At 45.7% G+C, this 26,864-nt stretch overlaps 1 long non-coding RNA gene across 3 annotated transcripts; it reads right to left on the reverse strand.

Moving 5' to 3' along the window:
• Positions 1-53: 53 nt before the first annotated feature.
• LOC111092257 lies at positions 54-22,054 on the reverse strand. 3 transcript variants are annotated; one of them, XR_005377390.1, is made up of 6 exons: positions 21,870-22,054; positions 18,862-19,014; positions 18,395-18,555; positions 11,905-12,118; positions 8,242-8,351; positions 54-87 (listed from the first exon to the last, which is right to left on the reverse strand). It is a non-coding gene; the product is annotated as an uncharacterized LOC111092257 (long non-coding RNA). The 3 variants fall into 3 exon arrangements; XR_005377389.1 differs by having other exon boundaries at positions 21,836-22,054; XR_005377391.1 differs by lacking the exon at positions 11,905-12,118 and having other exon boundaries at positions 21,836-22,054.
• Positions 22,055-26,864: the final 4,810 nt, after the last annotated feature.

Raw genomic sequence — 26,864 nt, forward strand, 5'->3', positions numbered from 1 at the left:
CCATTGTCTGCATAGACCACATCTTTATCGATTCATCTTTCGATGGACACCAAGGCTCCTTCCACAGTTTGGCTGCTGTGGACATTGCTGCTATAAACATTGGGATACAGGTAAGCAAGACTCTTTCTTACACCCTCCTCATGTATGCAAGGCTCAGCTCTCCCTTCCTGGGACAGGGTTCAGGGAAGGGGCCCCTTGGCATCAAAGGCCTGCCCCTTGACTCCCAAGAAGAGCACCATTTCCACAACCCAGACATGGGTGTTGGGGAAGAACTTGTCCTATGGCAAAGCCAAAGCAGCCTGTGTGATGGACAGAACTCAGGCTCTGGAATCCTCCTCTCCTGGGTGAAGTCTGATCATTCCTAGCCCCGTGGTCTTGAACAAGCCATTTAATCTCCTGAGTCAAGTAAACGAAAAACTAAAGTGCCCGACTTGGTAGGAGCTCAAAGTGTCAACTGTCTTCCATGATAAACCCCTCTCTGGAGCTCACAGCAAACCCACCTCTGGGACATTTCTTGTTTCTATGAGAACAGATATTTCCACAAAACATCTTTCTTGGGGGCAGCCCGGGTGGCTCAATGGTTTAGTGCCACCTTCAGTCCAGGGCCTGATCCTGGAGACCCGGGATCGAGTCCCACGTTGGGCTCCCTACATGGAGCCTGCTTCTCCCTCTGCCTGTGTCTCTGCCTCTCTCTCTCTGTCTCTCATGAATAAATAAATAAAATCTTTTAAAAAATCTTTTTTTAATCCATTCAGAAGGAAGGAACTGTGGAAAGCTGCTAGTCCAGACCTTGACCTTAACAATGGGGAAACTGAAGCCAAACAAAGGGAAGCTGGAGATCAAATTGGGAGTTGATGCCAGAATTAGACTAGAATGAGATCCCCTGAAAAAAAAAAAAAGAATGAGGTCCCCTGGTTCCCAATCCTAGATCTTCTCTGCCACATAACAAGATAGCCTCTTTAGAAAGCCCTTTGTCAGTATCTGGTAAAGACTGAAGACAAATATTCTGTGTCTGTGCTCAAGGAGAGAGATATAAAGATGTTTACTGCAGCATTGTCATCAGAAACAGAAGTATGGATAATACAACCTAAATATCCCTCAGTAGGGAAACATGGAGACAAACTGTGACTGATTCATAGGTTGGAATATTACACAGCAGTTAAAATGTATGTACCTGATCTATGTCATCAGCATGGATGAATTTCTAAAGCTCAGTATTTGAATTTTTTTAAGGTTTTATTTATTCATTTGAGAGAGAGAGAGGAGCAGGGAGACAGGGAGAAGCAGGCGCCTCGCTGAGCAGGGAGCCTGAGGTAGGGCTCAATCCCAGGATCCCTGGGATCCTGACCTGAGCCAAAGGCAGATGCTTAACTAAGCTACCCAGGCGCCCTGAAAATTTTTTTAAGAATTTATTTGCTCAGGGACACCTGAATGGCTCAGTGGTTGAGCATCTGCCTTCTGCTCAGGGCGTGATCCTTGAGTTCTGGAATTGAGTCCCACAGCCGGCTCTCTGTGGGGGGCCTGCCTCTCCCTCTACCTGTGTCTCTGCCTCTCTCTCTCTCTCTCTCTCCCATGAATAAATACATAAGGCCTTTAAAAAAATATTTTATTTTTTCATTTGAGAGAAGGAAAATGAGCATGAGTGGGGGGAGGGGCAAAGGGAGGGAGAAGCAGGCTCCCTGACAGGGAGCCTGGGAGCCCAAGGTGAGAGGGGGTGGCTAGATCCTAGGACCTTGAGCCAAAGGCAGATGCTTAACTGACTGAGCCACCCAGGTGCCCCTAATGTTCAAATTTTTAAATCAAGCATTTGCTTCGACGTGGATGGAACTGGAGGGTATTATGCTGAGTGAAGTAAGTCAATCGGAGAAGGACAAACATTATATGTTCTCATTCATTTGGGGAATATAAATAATAGTGAAAGGGAATATAAGGGAAGGGAGAAGAAATGTGTGGGAAATATCAGAAAGGGAGACAGAACATAAAGACTCCTAACTCTGGGAAACGAACTAGGGGTGGTGGAAGGGGAGGAGGGCAGGGGTGGGGGTGAGTGGGTGACGGGCACTGAGGGGGGCACTTGATGGGATGAGCACTAGGTGTTATTCTGTATGTAGGCAAATTGAACACCAATAAAAAATAAATCATAAAAAAATCAAGCTACAAATATTTACAGCATGGTATCGCTCATGTTAATTTTTTAAATTCACAAAGGCAAAGAGAGATATTAAAACATGAACAGGAAGACTGTCAGCTGAGCACAGGAGCTACCTGGAGGACAGGAGAGTAGGATTGAGAAGGGGCAAAGAGGCACTTGCAGCACTGAGCACAGCATTTTACTGATCTTTTTAAGAAATATTCAGAGCAGGGGGCACCTGGGTGGCTCAGCAAGTTAAGCATCCAACTCTTGATTTCAGGTCAGGTCGTGATCTCAGGGTCATGAGATCAAGCCCTGCATTGGGCTCTGCACTGGGCAAGGAGCCTGCTTGGGATTCTCTTTCCCTTTCCCTCTGCCCACCCCCACTCGCATGCAGGTACACGCTCTCTCTCTCTCTCTCTCTCAAAATTATTATTATTATTATTATCATTATTATTTAAAGCAAATATGATTACATGTTCATGTGTGTTGATTTGCAGTGGGAGTTTCTTGGTTTTCTTACTTTCCAAACTCCTCATTTTGTTTTAAATATTTCATCACTACACTAAGAAAGTAAAACGATTAAGCTTTGATAATCATCCTTTACTAAGAACAGAGACACTTAACTTTGCGATGGTTGCAGGTTAAAACTTCATGCCACCAGAGGTAGGGTGACCCCACCTCCCAGGTTGGCAGGCCCCCAAAATGAGCTTGTAGGACATCAAAGGTACTCATCAAATATTAAATGAATTGATTAACGCTACAGTTAACTATAGTGGCTACTCAATGACACATTTTCTCTCCTTTGCTTATAAAGGTTCACAAGAAAATCAATGCAATGGGCAGAGTGAGACTGAGATCAGTTACTTAGATACAACACTCCTGGAGAAGGACGGTGGTGGCTGGAACTAGGGAGTGGTTAGAGGACATGGAGAGTAGTGGATAGATTACTTTCTAAAAAAAAAAAAAAAAAAAAAATTTATTTATTCATGAGAGAGACAGAGAGAGAGAGCCAGAGAGAGAAGCAGACTCCATGCAGAGAGCCCGACGTGGGACCCGATCCCCAGTCTCCAGGATCAGGCCCTGGGCTGAAGGTGGCACTAAACCGCTGAGCCACCCGGGCTGCCCCAGCAGTGGATAGATTTCAAAGATAATTAGGAGTTGAAATTGGTAGGATGGTAGGATGCATTGACAGAATATTTATGGAGTTGAGCTCCATCTTGGACACAATGCATTTAAAGAACAACCCAACCTTCAAAGAATAATGTGCACTTTCAGTTCTCCTCTGATGCTGATTCTATTTCTTCCTGGGGCTCTGTATGCTGGACTCAGCCCTACACCAGGGCAGTGTACATGGACTTGATCCCCCAGAGGGCTCCCTGCTTCTTGCATTCCCTGGGTTCTCAGGAAGCCTCCAGTAACTCAAATGTTAGTTTGCAGGCTGTCAGGTGGGCTTTGAAGCAGCAAGTTGGCCTAAGCACAGAGAGGAAGGTCTCTCTCTCTCTCTCACCTTTGTATTGTCAAACTTCTGACAATTCAAGTGGCCTGGCTAAGAATGTTCCCCAACCTCACCACTAGGCTTCTATCCTGACTGTATCCCTAAGGGGATCCATCCCTAGAGCCTGTCTATCACCTGCGGGACAGGGGCTGGTGCTAATTACATAAAAAATATTGAAAGGGTTCCTGGCCCCTGAGTTCCTGAGGAAATGCTCTGCTCTGACAGCACTGGCACGCATCCGACAGTCAACGTCTGCCTTCATATCCCTTAAAAAGGAACATAGAGGAAAACCCTTCTGTGAGTGGAAGGTTTGACAGTGCCAGTGAAAATTATGCAAAAAAAAAAAAAAAAGATTAACATAATCAAAATCTTTGTGGGTCATGCTGGAAATGCCTTTTCTTAAAACATTAGTTTTGCTCTTGGGTCTCGTCCATTCTTTTTCTGTCTTGAAAAGTGTGGAAATTTTGGCTTTGTCCAGATGGACTCACTGACTCTAGGTGGCTACAAATGGATTTCCCAAAGGCTGTGCACAGTTGGTTTTCTTTCAGCTTTTCTTAATTTTCATTTATTTTTCTTCCATCCTAACACTGGCAATGGGCCAGTGCTTTTGGGTTGAATAAATTTAAATGTCATTACTGATAATAGGAAAATCATGCCCACCTTGAGCCATGCCACAGAATATAACTTTCCAGAAGAGGAGATTATAGGCCATCAACAGGCCCCCTCCCACTTATCCATAAACCCACCAGTCCCCAGTGTACCAAGTCTCAGTTCAAGTTGTGTGCAACTCCAGGGTACGTCTAATTATCTCGATGACTCTTGCAAACTTCTCAAAAGTTTCTCAAAACGAATTGAATTTTCATTCAGCATCCAACTAAAAATAAGTTCATATCATACAAGACTTTGAAGTAGGGATTCTTTGCCTGGGTTCTACAGGTCTATGGATAGAATTCAGTGATATGTGAACTTAGGCAGGAAAAAAATTACTTTTTTCCCACCAACCTATGACTAAAGTTTAATCTTTTCTTCTAGTATGAATATAGGCAACAGGGGTGCCTGGGTGGCTCAGTCAGTTAAGCATCTGCCTTCTGCTCAGTTCATGATCCCAGAGTCCTCGGATTGAGCCCCACGTTGGGCTCCCTGATCAGCAGGGAGTCTGCTTTTCCCTCTCCCTCTGCCCCATGCTCATGCTCTCTCTCTCTCTCTCTCTCTCATTCTATCTCAAATAAATAAATAAAATCTTTTTTTAAAAATGAATATAGGCAACAAACCACAGTACTATTAGAAGGACCTGGGCTTTCACCAATTAAACCCCATGGATTTTTTTCATATGACCTAAATTGCTATATATCTCAGATATTTTGATATATTTACATTTGACACTACTTTAAACCCTTCACTGGTTTGATAAAGTGTTAATAAGGAGGAACACTTATCATAAAATTGTTTTCTTAATATGTAGATAACTTTCTTTTTTCTTTTTTAAGTAGGCTCCACACCCAGCATGGAGCCCAGTGCAGGGCTTCAATTCACAATCTTGAGATCAAGATCTGAGCTGAGATCAAGAGTCAGACACTGAACTGTCTGAGCCACCCAGGGGCCTCTAGATAACTATCTTTCAATATCATTGATTTCCTTTGGAATCCTGTGTATTTGTTATGCATTTAAAACCCTTTTTTTTACTGAACAGAGGTCCATAGGTTTCACCTGACTGTTGGTGGGAAGAGGTCCATAGAGAAGAATAAGTTTAGGGGCTCTGCTTTGGAAGGGGAGAATAAGGAGCAGGAGGGGGGAAATTTAACAACCGTGGATGAAGAACCTATTAATATGCCATCTTTTCCTGAGCTTACCCAAAGGAAAAGACACCCAAGGATAAAAGCAACATGAGTCCACCTCTCTTCTACCCCACTTCCTAAACAACACTTCTCAAACTTTAATCTCATATAGTAAAGAATTTAGCTTTGCCCAAGGAGAGATTCTGGCCTTTTTTCTGGACTCCTAGAAAGTAACCTCTAAGTCCTTAAAATCTCCTGGGAGATAGGAGTGAGAATTTGTTATATAGCAATAGCTGACTGATACACCTCTGGATATTAGTGCATATCCCACTTAACTGAACTTCCCATGTCCCTATCTTCTCTAAATCAGTTCCCCAAAACCTAGTCCATGTCAGAAGCAAAACTTGGGCCAGGTCCCAGCCCTCCCCCTGCCACCTTCCCTGTTTCTGTTTTGATTCTCATTCGCTGTGTGACCTTGGGAAAAATATTTAACTCTCTGAGCTTCACTTCTGTAGGGTTTTTGGGAATGTTGAGAGCACAAACATACTTCATGCTAATAAACTCTCTAGGACAATCTTGGCATGCAAAGGATATTCAACAAATCATAAGGGATCAGCCATTCCAGATGGATTCCTGAGAACTAGTATAAGCATCACTCCACTTGAGAATAAGCCAAAAGCTAAGATGGATGGATGAAGTATATATAGGGATTTGTTTGGATAACTGGGTGGATGGATGGATGAAGGGATGGATGATAGGTAGAGAGAAATGAGGATATCTGTACCTTTGGAAGGGTATGTAAACAGATGGTTGAATCATTTATGGATGGAGAATGGAGCCCCTCCTCCCCATGGACACCTAACTACCTCACACTTGCTTCTTTTCCTCTTCACTCTGGCTCCCACTCATTCTTCTCCTTCACAATCAACTCCTGGGTTTATTTTAAGTGCCCTATTGAACAAATCACAAAACCTAAATTGGCCGGTTGAGGGTTTCTAGCATTCTAATTGTGAAGCATGCTTCTGAATGACTTAGAAGCTGAGGGGAGCTTGAAAAAAGCCCAAGATGCTGAGAGAAAATGAGAAACATGACATTTTGAAAAGGAAGCCAATTTTCTTTAACTAAAACTGTTGCCTCTGTAAACCATATTATAAATCCAATAAATTCACATAATGCTATGGTAAGGCCTTTACAAAAGAGAGAGGGGAGGGGAAAGGAAGAAAGAGAATAAAAAATAGGAAAAAATGTTGCAGAGATTTCCAAAGCCTCCCTCCCTTTAAAAACAATTGCTTTGAACCTTATCATAGTTATTAAGAGTTGAACTACCTGGGCTCAAATACAGACTCCACCAATTCCAAGTGGTATAACCTTGGGTAAATCACTTACCCTCTCCATGCCACAATTCCTTCATTTATAAAATGCAGATGATAATAATACATGCTTCATTGGGTAGTTGTAAGGATTACAGAGAAAATATAGGTAAACTTCCTAGAAATCTTTCAGGTATGTGGTAAGTTCATGGTAAATGTGAGAAAATATTATTACTGTTACTTCCACATACCATCACTAGGTGAAGAAGACAGTAGCATGCAGGACTCGGGTGACCTAGATGCCCTCGGGAATACAAAAAAATTCAGCACTGCTCTGAAAACTCTTATCATCCCCTACAGCTTCACATAGTGATATTCTCTGCCCTGAATACCACTCCCAACCATGATCCTGATACTGGCTGCTCACAAGTCCAATCCCAAACGTCATGTAACCCGAGTATGGATGTGAACCATCTGGTCCAGTCTCAACACACTGTTCTATTGAAAGAAACAGTCCAGCAACCAAAAAGCAATGTAAAGTACTTCAAACATTTACTCAGCCTCTCCAAGAATTTCAAAGGGAGACATGCATTCTTAGTACATTACAAACATCTTTAGAACCTCCTCTTTACTGCTGCGTTATCTTTCACATAGCATCTCCCCAAAACTCTCTCTCTCTCTCCTTCACTCATTCTCAACCTCCAGACCATGAGGCTTTTCTATTTCTCACCCTCTCCGTATGTTCCCACATGAACTCTTCACTGAGTGGACCACCTTAACCCTCTCACAGCTTTGGTGCCTTCTGTCCATTTCCAACTTTCCCTGGATTCTAAAAACAAAGGTAAGTTCAGGAACTGACCAAGCAGACCAGAATTCTTCCCTGTAGAATCAGGGTAAGTTAAAAATATTCATTCATAACTGCTGTCTCTGCTGCACCAAGTTCTCTGATCTCTCTCTGCCTTTGCTCAAGCTGTTTCCTCTTCCTAGAATGCACTTCACTTCTTTTGAGAGGCGTTTGGATGGACTAGCATCTGTGTTGTGAGAGGCAGGAGTGAGGCAGGGATGGAGAAAAAAGAATGGAGAGCTAGAAAAGTCTGACTCACCTCCAGTCTGCTTTGGAAAGGCAGAATGTGCTACCATGTAGATTGAGTGACTGCTGGTTGAGCATCTGGTCCAGGGGACACAATGGCTAGTAAAGAGCTGGACTAACTAATCCAAAAAACTTGGGTCTTACGGAATTTAGGACAAAAGAGCCCCATGGTGGGGACAGGAGGGAGGGCTGAAAAGTAGGCCAGTGTTCACCCTAAGTGTTCATAGCTATCAACTGCTACTCACTAGTCTCCATGAAGCAAGAACCTCAAATTTGGAAAGTAGCACAAAATTCTTCAGACCAGCAGGTCCACAGTGACATCTATCTTTACTTCCACCTCGCAATGTGGGGCATGGAAACCCTAGACCTGACCTTTGGAAAAACATCTTAGAAATCTCTTCTTACACAGTAGTTTACAGTTTTCAATGGATTTTTACCTTTGTCCACATGGCCCCATAAGACCACCAGGGATGAAATCTCAGCTCTGACCATAGTTCCAGTGACTTTGAGCATGTCACCGCCCCTCTCTGAGGCTCAGTTTTCTTGCCTGAAAAAAAATAGGAATATATTAGTCAAGATCCGCTAAACTTTGCTGCATAACAAAGCTCAAAAGTTAATGGCTTTACACCACAAAAATTTGTTTCTTGTTCATAATATCCAAGGTAAGCCTGTGAGGAGTTCTGAGTCTCTACCGTCTTGTGGCTGAACCATCTGGAACATGGGCATCTGTATTCATATGGCAAAGGAAGAACTAAATTAACGCAGGCTTTTAACTACCTCAGAAGTGACATGCGTGACTCCCACTCATGTTTTACTAGCCAGAACTGTCACCTGACTCTGCCTAACTCCAAAAGAGCCAAGAAATACAAGAAAACAAATGGAATCTTTGGTAAGCAACACTGTCTCTGCCACAAGGTACAATAAGAATCCCTCCCTCACAAGGTAACTCATAGGATTAGATGAACAATTATATTTCAAAAGGACTTTTAACATTTAAGCTTCAGTAAAATATGTATTGTGCAGCTTCTGTCTGCTAAGCCTGATGCTAAGTATACCCTCACAGAGCTTATAATCTAATACATGAGGCAGACAAAAATCAGATAATTATGCCAAGAGTACCAAGAGTACAGTGAAGCACTGAAGCAGATGCACTGGGAGAGAGAGAGGCATGGTGATGTAACAAGGAGCCTGGGATCATCTGGGGGCCCAGGAAGTGTTCTCTAAGGTCATTCTTGAATTAAGATCTAAAGGATGAGAAGCCATAACATAGAGCAGTTAAAGAGAAGGTGGTTCGAATGGCATTGTTAGAAGAAGAAACAGTATAAACAAAGACTTCAGGAGCAGAAAAACTCTAGCATGCTTCAAAGACTGAGAAAAAGTCCAAGAGGCTTGAGTCCTGAGACCAAAGGACAGGTTAGCATGAGAGGAAATCACTGATTTCAGCAGAGCCCAGACCCTGCAAACTGAGACAGGGATTTATTTCTCCTCTATCAACAGATCGAAGTGTGGTAACAGTTATTATGGTCATCATTGCTACTTTGCAGAAGTAGAAACTGATGCCCAGAGAGGCCAGGAGATCCAGCCAGTTAGAGTCCCACAGCCACCAGAGGAGGAGCTAGAATTTTGATTCAAGTCCTAGCTACAGTGTGGCCTCCCCCAGAGGCCTCAGGGTGATTCAGGACTAAAATCCTTCTCTCCCATCATGAACAACACCAGTTCCCTCCTCCCAATGTGCAACATTAGCCAGGGCCTGGCCAGTCCCATAGATGGCAGCTAGCATGGCTGAGGCCAAGAGTAAAGGAATTGACCACAGAGACCTCAGGCACTTCCCTTCCATCTCAGCTGTACTATTGCTCTAGCATGGGGCTTTGGGTAAACAATTCTCCCTTTCCAGCCCTCAGTCCCCCAATCTCTGAAATGAAAATATTGAACCAGATGGTCTCTGAGGTCCCTTCCAGCAGCAGGAGGCTTAGGTGTGTTTTCAGGCTAAGTAATGAAGGGGGAAAGTGAATAGGCTCCAAACCAGTCTTTATCTGGAGAACCGCAATTTGCCAAACAAGAAAATCAAAGGGAAATTGCAAAGATGATGAGGGATGAACCTTTTTTAGGAACAACAACCTAATCACAAGCCACTGCTAGAGAATAAATGTCACAAAAACCTTGATTTGCAGCTTTAGGGAGCAGCGTGCCATGGGAGACGGGCAATTAACAACGTGCGAAGCTTCTCAGAGGCATAGATGAATCATGGAAGGCAGTGTCTATAGGCTGGAAAGGATGCCAGACAGCATGTGATCAAACTCCTAGTCTGATTCATAAAGTCCCTGTGGAACTGCTCCACCAAGAAGCCAGTCTGAATCTTCCTGGACCACCCCTTGTAATAAGGAGCTTCATACCCACTCCCCTTTTGGACAGTAGCCAGCATAGCACAACACACAATAACAAAAACTCAATACATAATTCTGAATGAGTGAATGAATGAATGAATATCTCTGGCCCTGCTCTAATAACTCTTCTGGTACTTTCACCCAGGAGTCCTGGTGCTACTCTATGGAGCGTCCTTGGTCTCATGACTGCCTATCTTAGGAAGGAATCAACAAAAGCAGATCCTGATTCTGATTCTGAAGGTGCTTTTAGGAACCTCATAGTTGGAGACTGGGGAATTGATAGGGAAAGGAAGGAAGCGAACATGGTGACATTAATGAACAGGTTACCATTGTGGGGAATTTTTGCTTAATCCCACCAGGGAATCCCTAGAAGATGATAGGGAACTGTGCTGGCCAATACACGAGCAACAGTTCTACTACGTGGAGCTACTGAGGACTTAAAATGTGGCCAGTCCAAACTGAGATGTAGAGTAGATGTAAAACACACACTGGATATTGAAGACCTAGTATTAAAAGTGGTAAAATATCTCATTAATGATTTTTATATCACTTACGTATTGAGATGGCAATATTTTGGATATATTGGGTTAAAATATATTAAAATTAATCTTTCCTGTTTCTGTTTGCCTTAAAAAACATATTTGGCTCACATTCATGGCTCATATTATATTTCTATTGCTTATTTCTTTTTTTTGTTGTTTTTTTTTTAAGATTTCATTTATTTATTCATGAGAGACAGAGAGAGAGAGAGAGAGAGAGAGAGAAATGGGCAGAGACACAGGCAGAGGGACTCTCATACAGGGAGCTCGACGTGGGACTTGATCCTGGATCTCCAGGACCACGCCCTGGGCTGAAGGCGGCACTAAACCGCTGAGCCACCCGGGCTGCCCTCTATTGTTCATTTCTGATGTAGAGCATACCTTAGAGTTATTCCACCCAAAGGGTGAGGATGCTGAAGTTCTACCCACCAATTTCCATGCATCATTGGTTGAGTGCTGCTCCCAGGGGTGTAATTTCCCCAGCATTACAACCTGTCCCACGTACAAAGAAGCTTCCACAGCCAGCAAAAACCATCAGGCAGAGTTGCAGGAAATTGCCATAGGAAGCCATCAGCATGCTCAAGAGTCTCGAGTGTAGGGGATGTGGGCAAAGCATCATCAGCGCTTGCTGTGCTGTGCCTTTCATCATAACTAATATACACCCCTAGGGAGCAACAAGCCAAACTCCCTATTACACAGTTATTACTCCCTCTTGCTCATTCATTCATCTAGGAAAGAAGCATCTGAACTATGGGAATGCTGGCCCACCAAGACAGCCACCAGGGCTTTTATTTTATCAGAGCCTCTGAGGAGAAAAGAGGAGGAGGGTCTAGGGATTGCTAGCAGAGCTCCTGAGGTGCTGGACCTTGTGCCCTGGATCAGAGAAGCGTCAGAAAATGACCTCAGAGGTGAGCGCATGAAGGCTTGTCACTGGACGGTGCCCTCTGGCACCTGGTCTGAGCAACTCAAAAGTTTGAGTGAATTAAACCAAGTTCCATTCTCCAGAGAGCCTAACATGACAGCTGTCGGGCATGGCTAGGGAGAGGGTATGCTCTAACCACCCCTGTTTATAGGGGAGATATTCCTACCCTGGGATGATGGGGATGGATGGCCAAACACACAACACTTGACACTGGACAGACAGGATGGACAGCAGTTGTTGACCACGTATACTCACAGCCCAGGTGGGAAGCCACATGGGCATTGTACTCTGGAACAGAGTGAACCACCAAGGCCTGTAGGAGGCAGGCCTGTATTATCAAGAGAATGAAGATGTGATTTGCTTCTTTGAATGATTCCACAATCTGGCAAGGACATCTGCTACTCCAGAATAAGCAGGGACTGTACCCGGTCCCCTTGATAAGGAAGGTTGTTCAGCAAGGGGACCTTACCTGTGGAAGCAGAGTAGAAAGGGGAATTTGCAGTCAAGACAGGCAAAGACACCCAGTTTTACCAGATATAAAGACAGCGCACCACACTGTGCCTTAATTTTAGACCTTAGACCACAGAATGTGCCCCAGGGATGACAGCAGCAGCCGCAACCCTCATCTGGTTAGCAGCATTGGCTCAGGTGGTTTCAACATGCACAAAATCTCAGAATGTGTTCATTAATATGCACAATGTGCTCATTGTGCTGCCCAAAGTGGGCTAAGAGCTGTTCTCCATTCAGCCTGAGGAGTGAGTGATGGAGACCCCCAGTTATATGCACACTGCTGACCCTCCTGCCACCCCCGAAATCCACCAGCCCCAGCCAGGTCAAACATCCCCACCTCCAGCTATCTGAATCCCTCACTTTCCTGCCCATCTCCTGAATTTGACACAAACAGACATTAATACATCTGCCCTTTGCTCCTGTAAGAAAACAGGCTCTGTAACCAAGACAATTAGTTTTGCCCTACAGCGGTGAGCATGGAAAGAAGCTGGCTATCAGTAATAAGGGTCCAACTTGGGACCCTTGCTTCCAGACCCCTCACCACCCATCCTTCCGCCTTGTTTGCTCCCAGTGACCTCACTCAGCCAATCAGAGGGCCATGTTTGCTTTCTGCACTGGCCTCTCTCAATTTCTAATCAATGCCTGTCTCGAGACACCATCTAGAATGAAGCCACAGAAAGATGAACTTTGTTCTGCTCTTAATGTAGCGCAGGCATCCAGCGAATAATAAGCTTCAGAGTACGGCACCGGAGAGAGATGATCCCCATGAGGGCACATGCAAGACCCCATGTGGCTACTACTCTGCCTGGGTGGGAATGCCAAGCCGCCGGTGCTTGAAACCCACCCCAGCTATCTCCTTCTAGCTGCATTCTGGAGGTCAGGCCCTACCCAGCCCCTTGGGCTGCTGTCCAGTGCTGACGTGGGGGTGATGTCTGGTAGCTATCATCTCACCCCTGGACACCAAGCATCTGGAAGCATTCCTAGAGTGTGGCCAAATCCATGTTATTTACCAGCATGCCCCTGCTGGTAGCTTTATTAAATCCAATTTCCATCAGAAATTAGCAGTTAAGTCAGAGCTGCCACTGTGGGCACCTGGGAACAATAACCCCACAGTCCAGGGGGGGTTGAGAGAATCTATGAACAAGACACTAAAAGTAGAATTCAGGTTCCTGGAAAAGCAAAGGGTACTGCCAAACCGTTGCCATGACTTATCCAGTGGGCAGGTAGCCTGCTGGGAACTTACACCATGCTGTGATTTCTGGGGTTTGGGGTTTTTTTTTCTGCCCCAGTCCAGTCAGAAGTCACCTTCTCTTTCCTGGGCAGGTGGGAGGTGGCAGCGGTGCAGGGAGTGACCCCTCTGAGGAGGAGGAGAGCCCGGCTGGGGAGGTTCTGATGATTAGCGTGCTACAGCTGCCACTGACCTGACCGGGTGGCCCAAACCACGGAAGGTGACTTCCTCCAAGTTTTGGAGACCAGGAGGCCAAGATCATGGTGTCAGCAGGGATGATTATTGTGGAGGCCTCCCTCCTTTGCTTGCAGATGGACTCTTTCTCCCTGTGTCTCCACGTGGACTTTCCTCCTTGCGTGTGGATACCTGTGTCTTAATCTCTTAAGGACCAGTCCTAGGGTATCAAGGCCCACCCATATGACCTCATTTTACCTTAATTATTATGTTAAAGACCCCATCTCCAAATACAGCCATATTCTGAGGTCCTGGGAGTTAAAACTTCAGCATATGAACTGGGGACAGGGGTTACAATTCAGCCAATAACTGACCTATTCCCTTTCAGAGTCATCAAGGTCAGTATGCCTCATACAGGGCAGGATTTTATTTTCCTAGGAGACCAACAAGCCCCACCATGGACTAAAGAATCAGAAGAAGGGAGTCTGTGCAAAATGGCCCTAAAGAAGGAGGACCAACACCCCGAGAAGGAGCCTGGGTAGAGGGGAAGAACAGGGGGCACTGGGATGGGGGGAAAGAGATCCGGTCACCAGGTCTTAACATGGATGTGAATAAATTTCCTTGGAAGTGTGACCAGGAGGGAGGGACAGGCTATGAAGAAGCTTGCAAGATAACGGGGGATATTTAGCTTTCAGAAAAAGGGACAGGTACTGACAGATGGATTAGCAAATTGTGGTTTCATGCACACAGTGGATTATTATTCACTCTAAAAGGGAAGGAAGTTCTGACATGGGCTACAACATGGACAAAACTTGAGGACATTATGCTAAGTGAAATAGGCCAGTCACAAAAAGATAAATACAGTAGGATTCTGCTCATATGAAGTACTTGGAGTAATCAGAGTCCTAGAGACAGAAAGTAAAATGCTGATTGCCAGAGCCAGGGCGGGGGTGGAGGGGCGGTTAGAGTTATTGTTTAATGGGGACATAATTTCAGTTTTACAAGATGAGAAGAGTTATGGAAATGGATGTTGGTGATGCCTGTACAACATTACAAATGCCACTAGACTGTACACTTTAAATGGGTAAGATGGTAAATTTTATGTAATGCATATATTACCACAATAAAAAAAGAAAAAAATATTAGTGTATGCAAACCAAAACCCATTTGCAAATAGTTGCAAAATATTCAGTATGTCCATGATTGTTTTCAAAATCTCTGATATCAATAGTCCTGTATCCCGGGAGGTGGGCCTTTTGAAATGGCCAAGAATTCTTTGCTCAGAAAACTGCATTATTCAGATAGAAAACTCAATATACAAGGAAGACTCCTAAAACAGCTATACTTCCAACTTCCTAAAAATCCTTAAAGAATAATTCTAATGACTTCTGGCATTTTTAAATCCATGCTTGTAATTTAAAAATTGTAAAATTTTCAAATGAGCAGAGCATTAATAAATCAGATTCACTTTGTCTCTTAAAAAAAAAAAAGGGACAGGATCTCTGTCATCACCTCCCTGCAGAAGGGTAACCAATGAGCCCCAGAGGAAACACTGGACCTGCTGGTATAAACCAAAGAGAGGCATCTTTCAGGTGCAAGAAAATAAAAATGTTGTAGGCACTGACGTGTTTAACCTTGGAGTAATCTACTACCACCAGCAGCGACCTCCCTTCATGCAAAGTGTCTCATCTGGGCTGGAAGATCATCAGGGCAGTTAGAGATGTTTTCCTGCAACTCTCAAATCCTGTAATGTATCAAATAAGAGACTTAGCCTACATAATTTAGCTCGTAGCCTGCCCTTGTGATCCTTCAGGCTGCTATAACACCAGCCTCTCTCTTTCCACACTACATGAATTCAGAGTAGTTAATGATACATAATTCTGGCATGTAATTCATGACATCCATCCAAAATGTCCAAGCTACCTACTATATATTCATAGTAGCTACTACTGTAAATCAACAGATCTTCATACATACACACACACACACACACACACACACACACAAGCAGAACAGTTTATCTAAAAAGTATAAAAGAACATCTGAACCCTATCAAGGAATTAAGCCTTTTGGAAGAATTTGCTTCTATGTCTATTGGGTCAGAAATGCAACATCACTCTAGGAGGGTGGGGTGGGCAAGATAATGCTCTCCCCTCCTTGTCCCCTACATGATGTCTTCATCCTAATCCCCAGGATCCCAGCCCCAGGATTCAGTAACTTGGATCCCCGGCCCCTGGCCCTCTCTGCTGGATCACAGAACTGAGTGGCTTTGGCTTCCACATCTGAACCCTGACCTCTGGCTGCCTTAGCCAGAGTATCAGAACTAAGTGGCCCAGACCTCTGACCTTGATCCCTGATCTCTCATCCTTAGTTCAGGGTCTGGGCTCCCAAAACTGAGGCAAGCAGCCTCCCAGCCAGGCCCTAAAAGCCAAATCCATGGGCTGGTCCTGCTTCGAGCCAGTGGCCAAAACTGACTGGACTTGGCCCCTGGGCCTGCTCTGCCTTCAGAGGCAGCAGCCCTTGCCCTGGACCTGGGGCTGAAATGTGGGAAGGGTGGTTTCTTTTTCTCTTTTTTTTTTCTTTTTTTTCGTGCTTCGGTGATACCAGAATTAATAACACTATTTTTTATTTTGAAAAATAGTTAACATATATTTTTATTATTATAAAATAATATATTAACATATATTTTTAATATATGTTAACATATATTTTTATTGAGGTAAAATTCACAGAACATAAAATTAATCATTTTACAGTATGTGTATATATATATATATAGGCACCTAGGGCATTCATGGTCTTGTATACCCACCACCTCTACCTAGCTCCAAAACCATTTTGTCATCCCAATGCAAACCCCACTTCCACTAAGTCACTCCTCATTCCTCATAGCCCCCAGCCCCCAAAAACCACCCATCTACTTCCTGTCTCTATGGATTTACCTGTTCTGGATGTTTCACAGGAGTGAAATCATACAATGTGTGACCTTTCGTGTGTGGCTTTTTCTACTTAGGAGAATGCTTATGAGGTCTGTCCATGTTGGGGCACACATCAGCATTTCATTCCTTTATATGACTGAGTAATATTCCATTGTGCTTAAATTTTGAATAAGTTTCTCCTTTTCACTTTGAAGTGGGCTCAGAAATCACCAAGCTGGTCTTAGCTGGCTCTGATGGGGGTATGAGAGCTGGCTGCGCTCCAATGGGACTGCTCCCTGCCGCCCCTCCTTCCCTGCGCCCTCAGCTTGCAGCTGAAATGCTCTATCCTGGGAGAAGCCTGGCCATGCCTCTCCTTAGGTAAAATCCTCCCGTGACTGGAACTCCTCCACCCTCAGCCTGTCCCATCTATGTCTCAGCCCCTCGACTGCAAGCAGAAGCTCTCTGAAGGCCCAGGCTCTGGGGACTCTCCAGGGGTCCATCCGGGCTCCCTTTCCACCAGGAAGGCCTGCCCTCCACTGCCCCCACATCCCCTCTCCAATTGATTCAAATATCATAACCCAAGATTCTAAGGTCCTCGTGCTCAAAAATGGGGCAAAAGTGGTGGAAGGGCCGTGAGATCAGTGGTGACAAAGCTGCAATTTGCCTCAAGGCTGACCTTCCAGGAAGACAGGCTGAGAAACTGATGAGTCCATTTTAGCTTTCACACTGACACTTTTGGGGATCATAGAACTTACTTACGAGGGAACTTATGTAACCAACGAGATATAAATAAGCACATTAAAGAATTCCTGCTCCAGGCCAGCTTAATGGCCAAGAAACTAATTGTCAGAAATTGGAAAGGGTCTGAAATAAATACGGCATTTCATGTCATGTAGGGAACCTGGCCAAGGACCGTCAGATTAAATGCAGGGATGCTGAGAGGATGCTTCCAGACATCGAGTGAGCAGGGTTTTTCATTTTGGTCATTAGGTTTTCCACTTTCTCACATCAACCATCACTAAACAGTAACCAGCACCACTTGATTCTACCTCCTTCCAAGAGCAAGGAGGGTGAGTCAGAAACCCCAGGGGTCCAGAGCTCTTCCACCTGGCTTATCCTCTCAATGGTCAATGCCTCTATGGCCAGGGGCGTCTGACACCAGAACTTCAACTATGAACAGGGGTGTCACAGATCAGCCTCTGTAGGCCGGGTCCCCAGCTGTCAAGGACAACCCCTGCCACCTCAATCCTCCTCTCCTCCCCTACCCCTGGGTCATCACCCCCACTGCCTCACTCCGCCAGGGCAGCACTCTTCTGTCTTCCAGTCTCTCCCCCTCCACAGATTCCTTCATGCCACCCTTCAGATGCGCTCATCTCCCCATCCGGACAGAAGCCCCCTGCCCTGGCTCTGCCTTTCCCCAAGCCACCATGTCCTCTCATCCCTTCTTCTACTACCAACAATCTGCTGTCCAGCCTTCCCATCCTCCTCTAGGACCCCCAGCCTCCAGCTTCTGGCCATGCATCCCTCTACCACAGAAAGGTCTTTCTGAAGCATAATAGAACCCAACACCCTCTACCTAAACTTTCCAGTAGCTTTTAATCGCCAAGAGGAGGCTATGTCTCAAGCTAGGCATTCAAGAACCATCTTGGCTTGGCCCTGTCACCCTCACCTCTCATCCAGCACACACCCTGCAGCACCTGCTCCGCCCTTCTCAAGCTCCTCACCTGCTCATCCTCCCTAAACTATATCTCTCCCCCATTCACACAACACTCCTCTATGTTCTGCCTTCCACCCTTTGGAATCTTGGCTCCCCCACCTATAAGGTTTGGGTTTGGACCAGCTACTCCCCGAGGTTCCTCCCTCCTGGTTCTAAAAAAAAAAAAAAAAAAAAATGCAGCACACACACACCACTTACCCTTTGTTCTTAATATCTAAGTGCTTTCCATGGAACACTCCGGAACAGCGAGCGAGGATCCCAGCAGAAGCAGCAGGCGTTCTCTCTCTCACGCTTTTTTCCCTTCGCTACTTTCAATGTATTTCACCATCTCATGAACAAAAATAACCTGGTTTGATTCCCTAAGAAAAAATAGAAAGCTGAGAGTCAAATTAGCGTCCACTCTCAGAAAACCAAAACGAAAAGTAGAGAGGGAGCAAAACAAAACAAAACACAGGAGACATCAGATACATGGATCAACCAGATAACTTAGTGCCCCACAGCTGGGGATCCCAACAGGGCCAGAGTGAGGAAATTTAAGCAGGAAGAAAGGTTTGCCCAAGGTTCGCTAGTGGGATCCTGCTCACAGGTGTCATGAATCACGTATTGTTTAAAACAACACTGACACCTGTCAGTTCAGTTCAGACATAGAACCTTCCCCTTCTTACCTGGTTTATCAGCTAAGGGCAAGAATTCATCTGCCAGTGGGTGGGCTGATCCTCAAAATGTAAAGTGTGTAACTCTTTATGTTTAGGGGAGTGGTCAGCTTATCTATGTCTCTTGCTTGATCACCAAAGCAGCACTGATGTATATCTGGCTTTCTGGGGAGGAAGGAGGATAGAAAGGTGAGTCTTGGGATCACCAAGGATAAGAACCCCAGATATTACCTCTGGGCAGTACGCCAGGGCTGGGCAATAAGGAAAGGACTTTTATTTTTATACTTTTGTCACATCTTAATTTATTAAGAGGGATGCATGGCCAGAAGCTTATTATTTCAAATAATATATGCTGTAGTTGGCTTGGATATTTTGCTTTCTCATCATACCCAGGGATGAGAGAAGTTTTATTCTCCTGGTTGTTCAAGAAAACAAACTGACCCTGGAAGGCCAATTACCTGTTGGTCACCTTCAGTGTGTTAAACTGTCATCTATGTCATGGTCTGCAAACTATGGCACACAAGCCAAATCCAGGCTACCATTTGTTTTTGTTAAGCCCACAAGCTTAGAATGTATGTATGTATGTATGTATCTAGCAGTCTGTCTATTTATAAGTAGGCTCTGCATCCAGTGTAGAGTCCAGCACAGGGCTTGAACTCATGACCCTGAGATCAAGGCCTGAGCTGAGATCAAAACTCAGACACTCAACCGACTGAGCCACCCAGGCACCTCTTTTTATGTTTTTTAATGATGTTTTTAAGTCAAAAGAAGACAATTTAGTGACATGTGAAAATCATATAAAATTCAAATTTTGGTGTTCACAAATAAAGCTTTATTGGAACACATCCATGCACATTTATTGGCATAATGCCATGACTGCTTTTGCACTCCAACAGGAGTCTATACGGCCCACAAAGCCAAATGATTCATTGCAGAGTGTGTCAACCCCAGCTCTAGATTTCTACATCCTGTTGTTTCAAGTATTAAAGAGTTAAGAATATATTAGAAAATGAAATTTTAATCAAACATCTGTGGAACCTTGAGTATATTCTTGAGGAGCACTATTTGAAAACATACTTAAGGATTTCATATAGTAATGTAGGCTTTTCAAAATCTTTTTAATTTTTTCACTACAGAAAATTGTAAACATATTCAACAGTACACAGAAAATATAATAAGCCCCCACGTGCCCACCACCCAGCTTCAACAATTATCGATTTATGGCTGATCTGGTTTCAATTGTATCCCACCCACCTCCCCCTCCTGCATTATTTTGAAGCAAATCTCGAACAGTATATAATTTCCTCTGTAAATATTATGTAGCATACACTGTTTTAAAATAAAATTTTACAACCAGGGAGACTGTGACAAGCTGCAAATAATAAGGAGTTTGCCACAAGCCTGTGGGGGAGGGAGGTGGGAGACACTTTATAATTGATTGAGAAATGCAAGTCACTACCCCATCTTCCAACCAAACTCCAGGCTGGGTGACAGTCACCAGCCATGAAGATAAGGCAGCCCTGCCTTCCGCCATCTATTGTGATCAAGGGAAATAAATTGGACAGAGCTAGGGGCAAGGAAAGGGGCTGCTTAATGTAATTCAAGACAGCAAAGGAGACAGACACTTAATGAGTTTTGGAAAGTCATGTGAATACTGGCATAAGACGCACCAGGGCAGTGGGCAATGCCCGACTTCTCTCTCTAATAACCAGGGTCACAGGAAGAAAGGAGAAGCAAGCTGCCATCATGCAACCAGACCCTTTCTTCCATCTTCTCCCCTTCTGTCCCCTCCAGAACCCCAAAGACATCCCCCTCCAAATTCTCCTACCCATGGGAGAAATAAGAAAGAGAAGAGCCATGTAGGCGCTCAGGAATCGCAGTGTAAGCAGGAAGCTTCCCCAGAGGTCAGACCCAGCCAGTCCGTGGACCTGGTTGCATGGAGACAGGTTAGCTGGATTAAGGATATCATGCTCTAACAGCCAGCTGTGTATGTCAGCTTGGCTTGGCTGGAGTACCCAGTTGACTCAGGCAATCAACGATCTAGATGTTGCTGTGGAGGTGTTTTGTAGATGTGGTTAACATCCACAACCAGGTGGCTTTAGGTAAAGGAGATTATCCTCCATGATGTAAGTGGGTTTCATCTAATCAATTGAAAGGCCTTCAGAACAAAACAGGTTTCTCGGTGGGGCGGGGGGAGACATTCTGCCTCAAGACCATGGCATGAGCACCTGCCTGAGTCCCCAGCCTACTGGCCTGCTCCCCAGTGTCAGACGTGCCAGGCCCCCAAATCACAGGAGCCAATTCCTTGAAATAAATTTAGGTATATAAATATGTATCTGAATGTATGGATTGTTAGTTCATTTATTTTTTTATTTTTATTTTTTAAGATTTTATTTATTTAATCATGAAAGACACAGAGAGAGGGGTGGGGACACAGGCAGAGGGAGAAGCAGGCTCCATGCAGGGAGCCTGACATGGGACTTGCTCCCAGGGTCTCCAGGATCACGCCCTGGGTCGAAGGCGGCGCTAAACCGCTGAGCCACCTGGGCTGTCCCGTTAGTTCATTTAATCCTCACAATAGCCCCATGAGAGTAGGTACTATTGTCCCTGTTTTTCGGATGGAGACAGTAAAGTACAGAGAGGTTGGGATGGCTGTGAGCCTGTAGCAAGGAGCTAAGGGAGCCTGGGAGCACAGGTGAGGGAGGGAGGCGTTTGCAGCTTCCCAGCAGACCTACCTGAGATACAGTCCAGTTCACCCCACTGGAGGCGAGAAGACACCTCTGGGGAAAGGGAGTGGATAGGAAGAAAACCCAGAAAGCCAAAGCAGATTGCACATTCCGACCCCACTGTGGCAGCATCAACAAAGCCCAGAGCAATCCCAGTGAGTTATCCCACCGCGTGTCCGTGTTACCACAACGAACGTCTTGGTGCAGCCCATCTTTCTGTTTTCCCCTCCACACTGTCCCTCCCCTGGTCTCCTACTCACGTGCTTCAGGAGTCACTAATTCAATCGGAGATACCTGCGTTGCTGGGGCAGAGAGAGGCGGTGAAGACGCCCCTAATGTGGGCAGATGTTCCGTGGCAGCCAAGGAGTCTGCTTCAGGAGCCACATCCACGGGTCTCTCCCTGGACTATGGTCCAGGCTGCTTCTCAGCTCCAGCTCCAGTCCGGGGCCCCAGCCGTGCCTGTGGATGTGTCCCCCTCCGCTCCCTGGAAAACATACGTGACTGTTTCATGATCCAGACGCCAGTGGCCTGACGAGGTGCACATGGAGCTAACCCACAGAGACGAGTCAGAGGAAGGATTCCTTTGGCAAGACCAACCCCCCAAGAGAGGCCCCGGGGCCTGGGGGTGGGGGTTCTCTAAATAATGGGGTCTGCCTGCTGGAGAAACTCTGCAATACATTCCAGCTTTCCAGAATCTAGAAGAGCTGGACGCCTTGGAGGCAAAGGAACTTGTTTTCTTTTTTATTTAGTTATTTATTTAGAAATTTATTTATTCATGAGAGACACAAAGAGAGAGAGGCAGAGACACAGTCAGAGGGAGAAGCAGGCTCCATGCAGGGAGCCCGACGTGGGACTCGACCCCGGGTCTCCAGGATCACGCCCTGGGCAGAAGGCAGTCTAAACCTCTGAGCCACCCAGGGATCCCAGGAACTTGTTTTCTTAAGGGGAAGCGTCACCTACACATGATCTTCAAGCTCATGAGAAAAGCCCAGTTTGGGGACCTCAGGGGAACCCCAACGCAACACAGACCTCGGTGAACAAGGGGAATGCAGCCCAGGAAGCCGAGGGCTCTCCTGTTGGTGAGCTTACATGCTGGGGTTGAGCTTTGGTAAGTGTTCCCTGCCTCCCCACTAAGTCCTCCGGGGCCCTCACGCCAGGAGCTAGGGAATCCTGCAGAACTGTTCCCTCGGCAGCTTCTCTCCGCTCCAGCTTTGCCCCTAGGCTCTCCTCACCATCCATCTCAACCGTGCCCTCTCTGCGTCCCACCCAGCATCCTCCTCTCTTGGACTCGAATCCAGAAGCCGCCTGGATGGGCTCATCACAGTTAGGCAGACGGTGCCACGTGGGGTCCGTTAGCAGGAGGGTGTCCCCAGGGAACGGGGAGCTCCCAGGGCTCCCCACCTGAGGCAACCTGTGCCTGACGTCCTCCCCTGGGTGTCCCCCCTTCACCTCCCCACCTCCCCCACCTCCGACATTCACAGGGTTCACCCTAAGCCAGGCACTGCTCTGGGTGCTGGAGAAACGGGGATGAACAAGACAGACCCAGCCCAGGCCCTTCCAGAGAATCCAGTCTATTCATTCATTCAGCCACCAACCATTGCTAGAACACCTACTACGTACCTGGCCCCGTTCAGGTGCTGGGGACACAGAAGTGAACAAGCAGAACAAAAACCCCTGCCCCCGTGGAGTTTACATTCTAGATAAGACACTAAAGTAGTCATTACAACAAAATTTTAACGACAAATGTGTAGTAGCCGCTACAGGGGAGAGTTCAGGATGTTAAGAAAGCATGTAGGCAAGTATCTAACCTGGGGCGACGCCTGGGTGGCTCGGTCAGTTAAGTGTGTGACTCTTGGTTTTGGCTCAGGTCACAGTTTCCGGGTGGTGAGTTCGAGTACCAAGTAGGCTGGTGCTGAGCGCAGAGCCTGCTTGAGACACTCTCTCCCCCACTCCCTTGGCCCCTCTCTACTCACACGTGCACACACGTGTGCTCACATGTGCACACACACATGCATGCTCTCTCTTTAAAAAAAAAAAATCTGGGGATCCCTGGGTGGCGCAGCGGTTTGGCACCTGCCTTTGGCCCAGGGCGCGATCCTGGAGACCCGGGATCGAATCCCACGTCAGGTTCCCAGTGCACGGAGCCTGCTTCTCCCTCTGCCTATGTCTCTGCCTCTCTCTCTCTCTCTCTCTCTCTCTCTTTCAATGTGACCATCATAAAATAAAATAAATAATAAAATATAAAAATAAAAAATAAAATTAAAATCTGGTGACCCCTTAGGAACCATGTTAACTGAAGTCTCACGGAGGGCGGGGAATCAGCTAGAAGGGTGAGGGTGAGGAGGAGTGTTTCCGACAGAGACTGCAGACATACAATAAAGGCTAATTCAGAACTGAAGCAAAACCAGCTGAGAGAGAGAAGGGGGACACAATCAAGCCCAAGGACAAGCCTTAGCTACTGCAGACAGCCTAGTGCGAGGGATCTGAGTGGACCCTGAAAGCAAGACCTCAGGCCTGTTTTGTTTTTTTTTTAACCATGTGCGCTAGGGGATGCAGGTCTCCAGAAAGTGTGGAGGCTGCTGCCATACAGGAGAATGAGACAAGGAGGTGATTAGCTAAAGAAAAGAAAGAATTGTTCCAGACCAGGACATCATCTTTTCTTAGAGAAGGGAAATCAAGGTATTTGTCTTACAGATGACCTCACTGAACTCAAGAGATTTCAGATTGACAGCTAAAAGGTCACATTGCTAGGATGGGTTGAAATTGTGATGAAGTCTTGGTTTCCTGTCCCCGGGAGCTAGTGACTCCATTTGGGGCTTTTCTGTTTTAACCAGATTACTTCTCTCAAGACCCTATCCCAAATACGGTTACATTCTGAGGTACTGGGGGACAGGATTTCAACATGAATTTCAGGAAGACCATTCAACCCATAATTCTAAGAAAAGTATGGTAGGGAGTGGGAGTTTTCATGGTCTTTCGTGAAAGGCAACTCCTTTCAACTGTTTAGGCTCAGTCTGATTGTTTGCTTGTCTGGGCCATGCTTTACAGAGAGGACTGTGTGGTCGGAGACTCCAGTTCCCAGTGATGAAGATCCAACCCCACAGACCTTTCTGCCTCAGACCTCAGCCAGGGGAGGAACTAAAGTTTTCATATTCAAAACTGGATTCACCTTGTGGTGGGTGTCAAGCCAAAAGACAAGACGACAAGCCAAAGATCAGGAAAAGGAAGGGTTTTACTCGCAACCAGTAAAGGGGGGGGATACTTTGTGGGGGGGATATTTCCCAAAGCAAAGTCTCCTTGAACAACAAAACTGGAGAAATTTTACAATGGGATGTGTCTGTATTCATGAAGGGGCTCACCCAGTGGGAAATTCAGCATGGAATTGGGGTAAAAGTCATCTTAAGAGGACAGAGTGCAAGTCAAGTCGTGAACACCCAGCAAGGGTCAGTATCATCAATTCTCTGGCTTTAGTTGGTCGGTATCTGAATGCTCCAAGGGGCTTAGATCCTGCAGTCAACTCGAGAATGTGCATTAGGTCAGTCTTTACTTTTGAGCCAACAGCAGGAGATATACCACTGATTTATTGCCCTGGATATGATTAGGCTATCTCCTGGCCTGATATGGGATGTGTGCCCTTCAGTATTCTTTTGTTCCCCTAAAATCATCATGTGCTGGGGTCTATTCTTCTGCAATTTCAGCTTTGTCTCTTCTTTCTTTGTCCAGGGACCCCTAACTCCTGCTCACAGGCTGGGCTAGCTACAAAACTTTCAAACCAGTGAAGTCTAAGGAAGCAGAGCAGATTGTCAGTTTTCCAAATATGTCTGGAACTTTATCTACCTTCTGACTATCTCCTCTCAGAGGTCCTCAGATCTGGACCTCAGTCACCCAGGAGACTTTTTAAAATACAGATTGCCTGGCCCTACTCTTGGTGGCTCTGTGGCAAGACCTCAGACCTGTAGTTTTACCGTGTGCCCCAGGTGATGCAGGTCTCCAGAAAGTGTGGAGGCTGCTGCCATACAGGCCCTTTCTTCCACTAAGCCTGAAGATAAACATGTCCTCGGGGCTCTGGAACCCAGCGGTTTTGATCTGTGGGAAACTGGCACAATTCCTAGCCCTTGATTATCTCACTAAATTGTCGAAAGACGGATTCTGATTTCCATTTCTATTCCTGCCTCTCAGCTCTGATTACTTCAGCAAGAGCCTTTCAATTGCCCCATTCTTTTCTTTCTTAAAGAACAGCCTCTAACTTCAATTTATATATATATATACAGCTATTTCCCACATTCTGGAAGCTTTGTGCTTCCCTTCCTACCTCCAGGAAGGGTTTAGGAAAAGATTTTATTTCTCCTCCTTTTGATTCCTTTAAGTCAAGAGAGACAGCCTCACATCCCATTGATCAAACCTTTTTAATGTAGTTAGAGATGGCCACTGGTGAGTAACTGAGCTACCAATTTGAATTGGCCCCATGGCTGATGCTGGCGGCTCCCTGACCATGGACCTCCACACACCAAAGGCTGCTTAGGGCAAACCCAGCAACTCACCTCCCGTGGCTGCAGGTACAGGCAAGGCCAGCAAGCAGCACAAATCAGAAGTCTCTAGGAGTTCCTATCCTCAGAAGCAGCCGCCAACCAATTGGCACACCAGGGGTTGGTGGACAAATGCACCAGCTTTCCTGTTTCTCCTCTGGGATGACTCCAAGGTACATTCTACACTGGATCCCAGAGTTCCCCACCTGAAATGAGCAGTGGTTGCTCACAGTGGTAACCTGTCCAAGGACACATCCCTTACTGACCTCCTGCCCTTCCCTGTCTCACGGCCTCCATTCCTTACCAGGGGTTTTCTGGGATCACCTCCCAAGGAAATGACTTGTACTCCAATCTTTGTCTCGACCTCTCACCAAAAGGAACACAAAGGAAGACAGGCACTATCCTAAGCTGTTCTTCTTGTACTAGATCACAGCTCTTTCTCAAGAACTCAAACCCAAGACCGTACTCTACTTTGAATTTTATTACAGGATATTTAAGGTACAACATCAGAGACCATAGCAGGTCTTTTTATGGCCGTGCTAAATTCAATCCTGTAATTCAGTCTGAGTGTTTGTCTAAGACTTTCGACCAAATGGGGCTTGAAGCTCAAATTATCAGCATCCACAAACTCATTTCAACCAACAAAGACCAAAACAGAATTTCTGGAGATGGGATTATAAAGTGGTGCATCCACTTTGGAAAATAGTCTGGCAGGTTACCATATGAGCCAGCCGTTCCATCCCAAGGTCTATACTCAAGAGAA

This window comes from Canis lupus, chromosome 24 (assembly GCF_011100685.1).
Source record: "Canis lupus familiaris isolate Mischka breed German Shepherd chromosome 24, alternate assembly UU_Cfam_GSD_1.0, whole genome shotgun sequence".
NCBI lineage: Eukaryota > Metazoa > Chordata > Mammalia > Carnivora > Canidae > Canis > Canis lupus.